This window comes from Marmota flaviventris, chromosome 1 (assembly GCF_047511675.1).
Source record: "Marmota flaviventris isolate mMarFla1 chromosome 1, mMarFla1.hap1, whole genome shotgun sequence".
In the NCBI taxonomy this organism is placed as follows: Eukaryota; Metazoa; Chordata; class Mammalia; order Rodentia; family Sciuridae; genus Marmota; species Marmota flaviventris.
The window spans coordinates 158,763,121-158,776,248 of NC_092498.1; the positions used below are offsets into that span (position 1 = coordinate 158,763,121).

Below are 13,128 nucleotides of genomic sequence, written 5' to 3' on the forward strand. Positions count from 1 at the left end.
TTATACTTATTGATTTCTTATGTTGAACGAGTCTTGCATCCCTGGAGTGAACTCCACTTATTTTAATTATGTTTTTGTTTGTGATTTGCCATGATTTTATTGAGAAGTTTTTCATCTATGTTCATCAAGAATATTGGTCTGCAGTTTTCTTTCCTTTAAGTGTCTTTGTCTGCTTTTTGTTATCAGGATGAGCTTCATGAGATGAGTTTGGACGGTTCTCTTTTTTCTTGTTTTCATGAAATGATTTGAGGACTGTTGGTGTTAATTCTTTGAATTTCTGCTAGAATTTGGCTTAGAATCCACTTGGTTTGTAGAAGTTGGCTGATAATCCAGTTGGTCCTTGGCTTTTTTTTTTTTTTTGATAGCACCTTCTATCTTATTAGTTGAAATTGATGTGTTTAAATTGTATGTGTCCTCCTGATGCAGTTTGGTTCCGTCATATGTCTCTAAAAATTTGTCGACCTCTTCAAGATTTTATATTTTATTGTATTATAATTTTTTAAAGTAGTTTCTGATTATCATCTGTGTTTCAGTAGTGTCCATCATGATATTTCCTTTTTCATCACAAATTTTAGTAATTTGACTTGTTCTCTTTCTCTTAATTAGTGTGGCTGTGTTTATCTATTTTATTTATTTTTTCAGAACATTTTTTTGTTTTAATTTATTATATGACAGCAGAATGCATTACAATTCTATAACACGTATAGAGCTCAAAATTTCATATCTCTGGTTGTACACAAAGGAGAGTCACATCATTCATGTCTCCATAGATGTACTCAGGGTAATGATGTCTATCTCATTTCACTGTTTTTCCTACCCCTACGCCCCTCCCTTTCCTTCCCTCCTCTTTGCCCTATCTAGACTTCATCTAATCCTCTCTCCACCACAGCATTATGAATTAGCATCCTTAAATTAGAGCAAACATTTGGCATTTGTTTTTTAGGATTGGCTAACTTCACTTAGCATTATATTCTCCAACTCCATTCATTTATCTGCAAATGCTGTGATTTTATTCTCTCTTATTGCTGAGTAATATTTTATTTGGTATATATACTACATTTTCTTTATCCATTCATCAACCGAGAGACAACTAGGTTATTTCCACACTTTAGCTATTGTGAATCTTGCTGCTATAAACATTGATATGGATGTGTCCCTGTAGTATGCTGTTTTTAAGTCCTTTGGATATAGACCAAGGAGTGGGAAACCTTGGTCAAATGTTGGTTCTATTCCCAGTTTTCCAAGGAGTCTCCATACTGCATTCCGTATTGGCTGCACCAATTTGCAGTCCCACCAGCAATGCATGAGTGTGCCTTTTTCCCCACATCGTCATCAACTTGTTTTTTGCCCTTGATTTCTTCTGCTATGCATTGGTTGCATTGGTTGTTCAATGTTAGATTAGCTTCAGTTTTTTGTTTTGTTTTGTTTTGTTTGTTTGTTTTACTTTATCATTGATTTCTAATTGTTTTTTCCATTATGATCTGTTAGAATGCAGGGTATATTCTCTATTTTTTTTTAAATTTTCATAGAATTTTTTGTGGCCTAATATATCTTCTATTTGGTGTTGGGGTTGTTGTTCAGTGGTAGATTGCTTGTTTAGCATATGTGAGGCACTGGCTTAAAATGTTAAGCACCACTTATAAATAAAATGGATAATCTAAAAATTGAAAAAAAATCTACACAGTCTATTTTAGAGATGCAACCATGTGCTGCTAAGAAGAAAGTGTAATCACTTGTTAATGAATGAAATACTCAATATATTTCTTTTAAATCTAAATTGTTGATTGTACTTTTTAGTTTTTTGTATTATTCTTTGGAGGATATGTCCTCTGGTGACAGAGGTCTGCTAAAATTACCCAGTATTATTATGCTATGGTCTATTTGATTCTTGAAATTGAGAAGGGTTTGTCTGGTATGTGTAGATGCTCCATAAATATTAACAAGTGTTATGTCTTGTCGATGTATTATTTGTTTATACAGTATGAGATGTATTTCTTAGTCTCTCCTGATTAATTTTGGCTTGAAGTTAACTTTATCTGTTATGAGGACAGAAACTCCTGCCTGTGTAGGAAATCCATGTGAGTGATATATTCTTTTTCATCCCTTTGCTTTTATTCTGTGGATGTCTTTGCTTATGAGGGGAATCTCTTGGAGACAGCATATCGTTTGATCTTCATTTTTAATCCATTCTGCCAGTGTATGTCTTTTAATTGATGACTTTAGTCCGCTTACATTCAAGGTTATGATTTAGATATGATATGTATTCTCAGCCACTTGGGTTTATTTCTGGTTTTTAAGTTGAAATAATTTCTCCTTTGATTGATTACTCCTGTAGCATAATTCCTCCCATTGCTGATTTTTGGTTTGTTTTTCATTTTATCTTCATGGAATATTTTGTTGAGAATGTTGTGTAGTGCAGGCTTTTGAGTTGTGAATTTTTTTTAACTTTTGTTTATCATGGAAGTTTTTTATTTTATATCTGATCTGAAGCTTAATTTTTCTGGATATAGTATTCTTCATTGAAATCCATTTTTTCCCCTAAGAATGTGGTATTAATATCCTAGGACCTCTTATCTTTGATGTCTGGCTTGAAGTCAACTGAGATCCCAATTTCCCCCCACTCCATATGTAATCTGATATTTTTTTCTCCCAGCCCTTAAAATTCTATCCTTATTCTGTAAGTCATTTTCATTATAATGTCTTGGTATGGGCCTATTCTAATTATATGCATTTAGTGTCCTGTAAACCTCTTCTATATGATCTTCCATTTCATTCTTTAGGGTTGGGAAATTTTCTGATATTATTTTATTGAAAAATTTGTGTATTCTTTTGGTTTAGATCTCTGCTCTTTCATTTATTTCAATAAATCTCCAAACTTCCGCTTTTCATGTCATCCCATATGTTTTGGATGTTCTGATCATGGTTTCTTAACATCTTCTCTGCATAGTTAGCTTCATTTACAAGATTATGTATTTTGTCTCATTGCCTGATTTTATGTCTTCCAAGTGGTCTAGTCTTTTGCTGATTCTTCTATTGAGTTTTTATTTGATTTATTGATTTCTTCACTTTGAGGATTTCTACTGTTTTTTATTATTATTTTTCTTTCAGAATCTCTGCCTTTTGAAGTGATCTGGAGTGTTGTCTTGAGCATAATGCTCCAACCTCTGGATTGCTGGAGTGCAAGAGGTAATATAATTGTCAGAATTCCTGGAGGCAGTGTTTAGGTTGAAGTAGGCTCCAGACTCTTCACTGAACCCCATTGTTTTGGAGATTTTAAATAAGCACACTTCCAGAGTCCAAGACTTACTGGTCCAGGCTGAAAGACTATACCCCAAGGATTTCATTTGGATTCCCTTTTTGTGTTGGGGAGCCAACTGTGAGTCCCATACCTCACATGGAGACCCTACAGTTCCTGGTCTTGGATTCAGACTCCAATTTCTTCCCCCTTGTTCTTCCAAATTCCTTACCAGAAGCATCTCTCTCACTAGTATTGTAAGGAGCCAGATTGGAGAGGGAGGTGTCTGGAGGCTGAACATGACCAGTAGTCTGTTAAGAGACTACCTCTTTCCATGTTTGATTTTGTCCTGGTCATGTAAGAACACTATATGTTATTCAGTGTGCGTTTATTTATTGGGCCTGTATTTCAGGCCAAACTTGGATTTATTAGGCATTGGTTCTGTCTGCTGCTAGCCTCTTTGCTGTGGCTGCAGAATGTTTCCTTATGATGTCCTCTGCATGCTTCTTGGAGGGATGGTAGCTACTCTTCCTCAGCAGGATATTGGATACTACATCTTTCAGGTTTGTTGGACAATGTCGTTGATATCTAAATGCTGTTTCCAGATATGCTTTGGGTCTCCCAAGAATCCATACAGGCTTCTTTAATTCCCTTATCCCTCCATTGTGCTCATGGTGGAACAACTCTGGCTGGTGTTTCAAGCCTGGCTGTGGCAGCAGCTATGTTGCCTGGGATTTTTTTTTTTTTTAATTTTTTAAAATATCCAACCCCCAACTCTCCAAGTCACTCCTCACTTTTTTTTTTAAACCCATCTTGGAAAAACTGTGTGTCTGCTTTTTTGTTTTCCCACCACAGAGCAGCCAGGAAGACAACCTCTCTATTCTGCCATCTTGAAAACCTCTCCCACAATAATTCCTTTTATTTGTTATTTTTAGTTATGCAAAAAAGTAAAAACCATTTGATCCTTTATACAAGCATGGAATACATCTTATTCTAATTGGGAAACCAATCTTGTGGATGTACACAATGTTGAAATTCACCATGTTGTATTTATATATGTATATATGAATGTAATCAGATTCATTCTCCTTTATTTCTATCCTACTTTGTGTGTGTGTGTGTATGTGTGTGTGCATGCAGGATGGGATTGAACTCAGGGCCTTGTGTATGCAAGAAAAGCACTCTACCAACTGAGCTGTATCCCCAGCCCTCTGTCTTCCTTTTTTCATTCTTTGTCTAATCCAATAAACTTCTATTTTTCCCCTCCCCACCCTCCCTTGTTATGGGTTAGCATGCACATATCAGAGAACATTCAATCTTTATTTTTTTTAATTGGCTCTTTAATGTAGATGATGGTCTCCAGATGCATCCACTTACAAGCAAATGTCACAAAATTATTCTTCTTTATGGCCAATTTATATTTCATTGTATATATATGTATATATATATATATATTACAGTTTCTTCATTTATTCATCTTTCATTGGACATCTAGGTTGGCTCTGTAGCTTAGCTATTTTGAATTGTGTTGCTATAAATATTGGTGTGTCTGTGTCAATGTGATAGCTGATTTTTAACTCCTTTGTATATATATCACATAGTGATATAACCAGGTTAAATTCCATTCCAAGTTTTTTTTTTTTTTTTTTTTTGCAGAATCTCTATACTACTTTCTAGAGTGGTTGCACCAATGTGCAAACAAAATTGGAACAAAACTGCAAAATTTTGAAAGCTACCTTTAAAATGCTTTATGCTACACATTAGAACAAATTCATCAATATATAGATAATAAAAATTCATGTAATTCCATCTACTTGGAATTCTGATGCAGGAGGATTGCAAATTAAAGGCTATCCTTAATAACTTAGGTTTCAATTCTTGCTTTTTAGGAAAAAAATGGCATTTTTTTTGTGCAGACAAGAAAATGTTTTATCTTTTGTATAGTGTTTGAAATTTTAATTGTGATCAAAACCACAAATAAATCTTGCTATTTCCAACATCTCAAATATATTTAGTTCAAATTGTTATATAATATGTCTTTAGAAATTTTACATCTCAAAAAAAATGAAATCTCATAAAAACAAGGTTTATTTATATTCCTCCATCTCAAATACTATTCTCCATTTTGTTAAGTTTAGCTATCTTATTTATACTAGTAGAACAGTTCAGTGTTTTTCTTTTAAAAAATTATTTATTTACTTTTTGTTTTAAGTGGACACAATATCTTTATTTCATTTTTATGTGGTGCTGAAGACCGGACCCTGTGCCTCGTGCATGCTTGGTGAGCACTCTATCACTGAGCCACAACCCCAGATCCACGTCAGTAGCTTCTAGTGACTTATTTCTTTTATCAAAGTCTGCTTTATGGTTTTCCTTATTATAGCTCTTACAAAATTTCCTACCTTTTTGGACTTGAAAAATATTCTGTAGTTTATATATTTTAAATTTTCTTATTTACTTATTTCAAGGAATATTTTGTTTGCTTTGATGTGATGTCTCTTTTGAATAATATTTTAACAATTGCAAGTGTCTTAATTTGCCATAAACTTTGAGTTTACTACCATACTCACTTAGAATTCTATATGCCTAGTGGTCTTATTGCCAGTATTAACTATTGAATATTGTAGCTTTTTAAGTCAGAACATTGTTCCAATTTGGTTGTGTTTTGAATATTTTTGAGTTATTCATAACAATTTGTAGAATATCTTTTTTCTCTTTTTGGGAAAAATAACATTTGGAGTTTAATAGATATTGCATGAACTTCCAGAAAACTTTGAGGAGTAGAAATATCTTTTAATTTTGCCCTTCAATTCATGAAAAAGACCAAATCAACTAATTATGAAATATTTATGCATTTTCTAACATCACTTTCACTTTTTTAAAAATATTTTTTTAGTTTTAGTTGGACACAATATTTATTTCTATGTCGTGCTGAGGATCTAACCCAGTGCCTCACAGGTGCAAGGTGGGTGCTCTACCACTGAGCTACAACCCCAGTCCCTGTTTCACTTTTGATTTTAATTTTATTCCATAATATGTAGGAAATGTTAATATTTTCATATATATTAACTTTTTATAACCTGAGTTGTTCTATCCAGTATAATATTTCATTTGCTATTGAGAACATTACTTTTGTAAATGTAATTTGTTCAAAATAGTTTTTCTGAGTCTTTCTTTTTTTTTTTTTTTTTCTGTTTGGTGACTGCCGTTTTGTTTGACTTTACAGGAAGCTAGACATTGTATCTCCTAGTACTACAATGTTATTTCATACTACAATGTTATTTCCTATTTTGTTATCCAGTTTTTTCAATATTTGCTTTCTATATTTGGGAAGTACGATGTGAGTTACAAGTGTTCATACTGTTATTGTAGTAATGGAGGGGGAAAAAAGTTTTCATTTTTAAGTTTAATTAATGTACTTTGGTAATGGGGATTGAGGCCAAGGGTGCTGAACCACTGCTCCAAATCTCTGGTCCTTTTTATATTTTATTTTGAGACATGATTTCCCTAACTTGCTTGGGGCCTTTCTAAGTTGGTGAGGCTGGTTTGAGCTTCCTTAAGCAGCTTCCTTAGCTGCTGGGTTTTCAGGTGTGTGCTAGAGCACCTAGCTACTTTCATCGTCATATAATTTTCTAGTCTACCTGTCACAGTTTCTTTATTAAAAATCTGTTTTGCCCCATGTAACTGTTATTTCAAACTATGTTTTGCATATTGTAATTTTCTTATTCCACTTTTCTTTTGGTTAATGTTGTATGCAATATTCTCATATTCTTTTGCATTTTATTTGTGTTCTTACACTTAAAGCATTTTATACACTACATACAATAGTATTTTTTAGATTAAATTCTATTAGTCAAGTTTTGTGATTTGATTGGTGTTTTATAATACTGCAGGTACAATCTAACAAATTTCTAAAAGTGAAGAATTACTCCTTTCAGAGTTTCTTTATTTCTTATAATTGTTTATTCTACTTTTCTTAATCAGTTAATTTGTGGTTCATTGATTTTCAGACTGACATGCTTTGATTTCTTTCCCATATCCCTTTGCATATTGTATGGCTATTTGTTTTGTAACTCACATAAGATTTTATAAAGATTACATTATGGGGCTGGGGTTATGGCTCAGTGTTAGAGTGCTTGCCTCACATGTGTGAGGCACTGGGTTCAATTCTCAGCACTGCATATAAATAAATGAATAAAATAAAGGTCTGTTAACACTAAAAATAATTTTTAAAAATTACATTAAATTTACACTGTATTTTGAGCTAGTAATAAATTAAATTTGATTTATTATAAAATTTTGTTTTGTTCATATATTTTCACAATTTTGATAATTTTACAGTTATTTTAATGTTGCATATACATTAACAAGTTTATATTGATTTTTATGCTTTTGTCTTTCAAATTGTATTGCCAGATTAAGTGTTTTGTCTTTGAAAGTGATGTTTTTTCCCCAAGAGAACTTTAAAATTTCATGTAATTTGTGTTGCTGTACAGATTTATTTTTCATTATAATGGATTATTTTAGTAGTTTTAGAGGACAGATCTAGTGGTGATGCTCTTTGGAGGCATTTATATATGTTAAAAGTGTTTATTTTTCTTCGCTATTTACAGATCAAATATTGTCAAACTGGTAAAAGAAAAAAAATGCCAACCAAGAACATATATTCAGAAATCCATTCTGTATTGTAAATCTTCCTAAGGAATTGCATAATAATTATATAGAAATACGTTTCTAGGCTTTACATCTTTTTTTTTTTTTTTGTGACCTCAAGTATTTCTCTTTTTGAATTTTATGGAGGTACTAGAGATTGAACCCTGGGGTACTTAACCACTGAGCAACATATCCAAAACTTTTTTTTTTTTTTTTTAATTGTTTAGTCAGGTTCTCACTTAGTTGTTCTTGATCAGTTGCTGAGGCTGGCTTTGAACTTGTGATTCTCCTGCATCAATCTACCAAATCATTGGTTTTGCATAGGCATGTACCACCCTGCCCAGCTCTTTGTGAATTTTTAGTCTTTGATGAAAACCTGCTTTGAGTCTTTTCATGCCCCCCCGCCACCAATTGGAGATAATTGGACTTCCTAGGTTTTGATTTTGGGTTTATACCTCATGTTTATTTAAAAAAAAAAAACCCTTTTTTTTGACATGATTTCATGAACTTGGGGCTTACCTCAAACTTATGAAGCTCCTGGCTCAGTCTCCCAACTTGCTGGGATTATAGCTGTGCACATTAACCCTTGATCTTAAAGTATAAAATTCTTTAAATATAAAATTTTATATTTTTGAAATATAAAATTTCTGCTTGTATCAATAATTTTTCTCTGATTTTTGTTCAATTTTCTGTATTCTGGTTTAGCTCACTAAACTTATTTTAAATTTTTATTTTCTATACTTCAGGTAATTCATAACTCTCAGTTTTCTAATGTTTAATTCCTGCTGCTTTAGTTTGTTACATTGGTTAAGCCTTGTTTTCATTTATGTGTGTGTGTGTGGTGTATTATTTTTAATTGGTTTGTCCATTTGAAAATCAGCCAATGATGGATTTTATAGTCATTTTGGTAAATAGTTTGAATGTTATTAAAAAATAGACAAGAGTGATGCATACTGTCAATCCCAGCTAATTTAGAAGCCATACAAGTGTTTCAAGTTTGGGACAAGTTACAACAATTTAGTGACTAACAAGTTTAAAAGGGCTTGTTTCATAACTTAGTGGTACAGTATCCTTGGGCTTAATCTCAAGAACCATATATAATAAAAGTTAAAAGTAGACGTTTATGTGAACTCGAAATGCAAATCTTAATTATGTGTCCACAGGAGATTTAATCAACATGTTCAAGCGATATCTCCACTGTTTATTGCAAGCATCATTTACAATAGTAAAGTTATGGACTCACCCTATGTGCCCATTGATGATTGAATGAGAAAAATATGGAATTGTTCTTATTAGTTGTAAAAAAAATCTTGTCATTTATTGTGAAATAAAGCAGATCAAAAAAATTCAGTTGCAGGAGCATCTGAGTTTGGAACCAACTCAGATAAGTAAATTGATGTTCCCAGGCACTGTGTTTGGTGTAGTGTTGTTCTACATCTGCAGTATTTTATTTTAAGGGGCATAAGAAGGTTGAGAGTTCTGTTGGACCACATGAGTGTAGTGAATGTATTGTGCTGTATTCCTGATAAATGCTAATAGAATGAACAAGTGTTTTCTAAGCACAAAATGATTATTATAAGAAATAATACAGGTTTTCATTCACTGGAGATATATATATATATATATATATATATATATATATATATACATATATATATATATATATATATATATATATATATACTCAAAAATACCATGATATAACTAGTAATACATAAAGTTTAATTTGTCAATGAAATAATTCAGTAAATAACAAAAATTTAAAAAATCCAAAGCAAGTCATTTACCTTGATCGTCATGTGTTGGGTGTCATCTGTGTAATACAGATATAGGCTATGCCATGTTTTTAATTGTCTCTCAAACTTGTTTTTCTTGTGAATCTTCTCAAGACATGTATTTTTCCAATTAAAAATTTTGTCCATATATAGTTTTAAAGAGTCCATAGACCTCTGTTGAATATATTTTATTGTCATCTAAATATCTATTTTCTCCAGGACCCTTGTCGTGAAAGATAGAAACCAGTTTTTAGAGAGTCCCCAAGAAAGTCACATATGTTTGCATTTATTTTACATTTCCCTTTTTTCACTGAGAGAAGAGAGTAGGTAGATTTTTTCCCTAATTGTACAGTGCTATATTACAAAGAAGGAAAGACTATGTTTGACAAGTAACACAGTATCCCTCCCTAGGGAGGGAAATTATATTACACTCCTTAGTAATGGACTCATCTTGTTTACCATTTTTGGGAAGCCATCCATGGACGGTGCTAGAACTAAAACATTGTTGAAGCCATTAGGCAGTGAAGTCTGGGGGTGGGGTGTGGTATGGTGTAAAATTTTTCTTGTTTCAACAGGGCCTTAGAGCCACCAAAACAGTGGGGAAAATTTATTGGGATTCAAATTATACCCTATTTTTGGGCAGTTAGATCCACGTAATCCAAACCAAAATATAAGAATTCATATTTCTTTTCTTTTTAAAACATTAAAAGGGTTAAAATCCACTTGCTTCATGCATGGCCTAAGCTCACCTTTTGTTCAAAGCTTGGTAGAATCAGTGTGTACTGAGGCCCTGTCCTGTACTTATTGGGTTACCCTGGTGAAAGCTTGCCTTTCAGGATGTGGATATTTGTTGTGGAAATCTAATTGGATGGAATTTTGTTCTGAGCAGGCAGAGATAAACAGAATGCATGGAGTATATATCACTTTAGAACTGTTGACTGGGCAGGATCATTTGTGATTTGGAGCAACAATTAAATTATGATTTATAAACTAATACTCAGATAAGTGTGTGTGCAAGAAGGGAACGAAGGTAATTACCTACTAAGACAGGGGGAAAAAATTGGATTTTAGCCAGATCTGGCTATCTCACTCTCCTCAAAGTCCTTGACTGCATTACATGGTTTTGTGATTTTCAATTACTCATTAAGGTAGAACATGAGTCTTACATTTGGTTGGATCAGAGCCTTCTATTATTGTAACCTCCTTTTCTATCCAATAGCATAGTTGGCTCTGGCAATCTTCCAATATTTTGAAAACAGCTTTTGCTTATTTTCCTAGTCAAGTAGGAAGTCATCATTCTCATGATAATGTTGTTCAGTTTGGTCTTGTAACTTCTTTTATTTTTTGAAGAAATTGTATGTGCTCATCCAGTAGCCACAGCAATGGCAGTTTTTACTGATTGCTCAAGTTCAGGAAAAGCAGATTTCTGTAGCCGTGCTCATACTGAGATAATACAGACAACATAAACTACTCAACAGTGAGCAGAACTTCAAACCCTCATATGCTTTACTTCATTTTACTAATGAGCCAGTTAGTGTTTTATAGTGATAGTGTATATATTGTGGGAGTTCCTAAACATTTTGAAACAGCTACTGTTGTAGATATACCACCAAAAGCATCATTTCATTTGTTCCATACTTTACAAATGACAATTCAAATGCATCAAAAATCTTCATTTCATTGGCCATATCAGAGCATATTCTATAGAAGCTTCCAGATCCTTTGGCATCAGTTAATGATAATATTGAAAAACTTATTGCTGTTTGTCATCAAATATCTTTATTTGATTTTGTAGAAGCCTCACACATTTTTCATCATCAGAATTCTTCTACTTGCTTATCAAATTGTTTGCCAGTATTAATAATGTGTTATACATATTCCGTCTTCACCAACAGGGGATAATCCCCATGGTTTATTGCCAAATCAGCTATGTCAAATGTATGTAACTCACATGCTTCATTTTGGCAAAAATTATTATGTTCATATTATTGTGAATACTTGTTCTTAATTTATCTTTGCCTCTGCCTGTGAAAAATAGGCTATTCAACATATTATTTCTCATTGCCTATGGGCTTTTGCAGCATTACACTGTCATTCACAGATTAAAACTGATAATGCTTTAGCTTGAACTAGTTCTTCTTTCAAGTTTTGTCACCAATTTCATGTTAATTATAAAACAGGCATTCCTCATAATCCTCAAGATCAAGCCATTGTAGAGTGGGCTCACTTATTTATTAAGCTACAATTACACAAAAAAGGGGGGGATAAGACCCCACTAAATAACCTTAATCATGATTTTTTTGGTTCTAAATTTTTAAAATTGTGATTCTGAAGGCCATAGTGCTGCTGAGACAAGTCTTCCACTGTAACAGGTCTGTTGGTCCTAGTTTGGTGGAAAGATTTACAAACAGGATAGTGCAAAGGACCAGATTCAGTGATAATAGGGGGTGGAGATCATGCTTGTGTTTTCCCAGAAGGTTCATTTTGTCCTATTTGGGTACTGAAACATGCCATCAAACATGGACCTAGAGCCAACATTCAAATGACTAAAATTTAAACCAGAGATGTCAATCCTCACCCCAGCAGGAATAGTAAGGTAATATGGAGGAAAAGGATGAGCATGGATGGCCCTGCCATGCAAACACTCAAACTGCCAGTGTGTAAGCAACTGAAGAATCTTATCCAAAAGACTGAGCAGATGGTTCAACAAAAAGGAGATATTAAATCTCCAACCACAATGTTTGTGGTCATGATAACTCTATTGAACTGTCGCGGGATGTGGGGTCCATGTAGAAACTCATTGGACCTATTTTCCATATCCACCTGTAGTACACATGGTGGTGTGGACTGGAGAATCCATCCCAATATTTACTAATGATCCTGATATGATGGGATGTTTTACAGATATTCACATTACACCCCTCCATGTAACTGGATTTCATTATATTGGCTACAATGAGCAGTTACCTTTATGCGGGTTCCATGATAAACATGCTGGCTGTTTAAAACTATCTTTTGAGGGAAAGAATATATGGGGGACCTAGACCAGCCAATCATGCTGGCCCATGGGACTTCAGATTATATGTCAGGACAGTTATTAAAATAGTACGTTCTCATAACAAGCCAGTCATTTCCATGGAACATTTACCAATACCTTACTGCTCCAATTGTTCTGCAATAGAATTTTGTACCTTTCCTAAATGAATGAAATGTGCAAATGTCATGCCAGTACAACATAAAGTTTCTAGAAATAGTGATTATATTTTTGGATTGGTCTCCAAGAATTGGCAAAGGACATCCCTGTAAGGATGCCATGACTTCTGGCAGTTTTATTGGTAATGTTCTAACTTCCAGTGGAGTTGTATTTTTAAAGATCTCTGGTGTTTAATTGCAGCCTGAGATTTTCTACATTATATAAATGGCCCTCTGCCTGACTTTGTAGGCTAGAATTGCAAATAGGTTTTC

The 13,128-nt window shown here is 33.3% G+C and overlaps 1 protein-coding gene and 1 long non-coding RNA gene across 2 annotated transcripts in view; one reads left to right on the forward strand and one right to left on the reverse strand.

The window, feature by feature from the left end:
• LOC139707300 (zinc finger protein 420-like) overlaps nt 1-13,128 on the forward strand; it is a 105,973-nt gene that overhangs the window by 85,456 nt on the left and 7,389 nt on the right. The gene's annotated exons all lie outside the window — the stretch shown is intronic.
• LOC139707305 (uncharacterized) overlaps nt 1-13,128 on the reverse strand; it is a 127,932-nt gene that overhangs the window by 28,154 nt on the left and 86,650 nt on the right. The window lies entirely within an intron of this gene.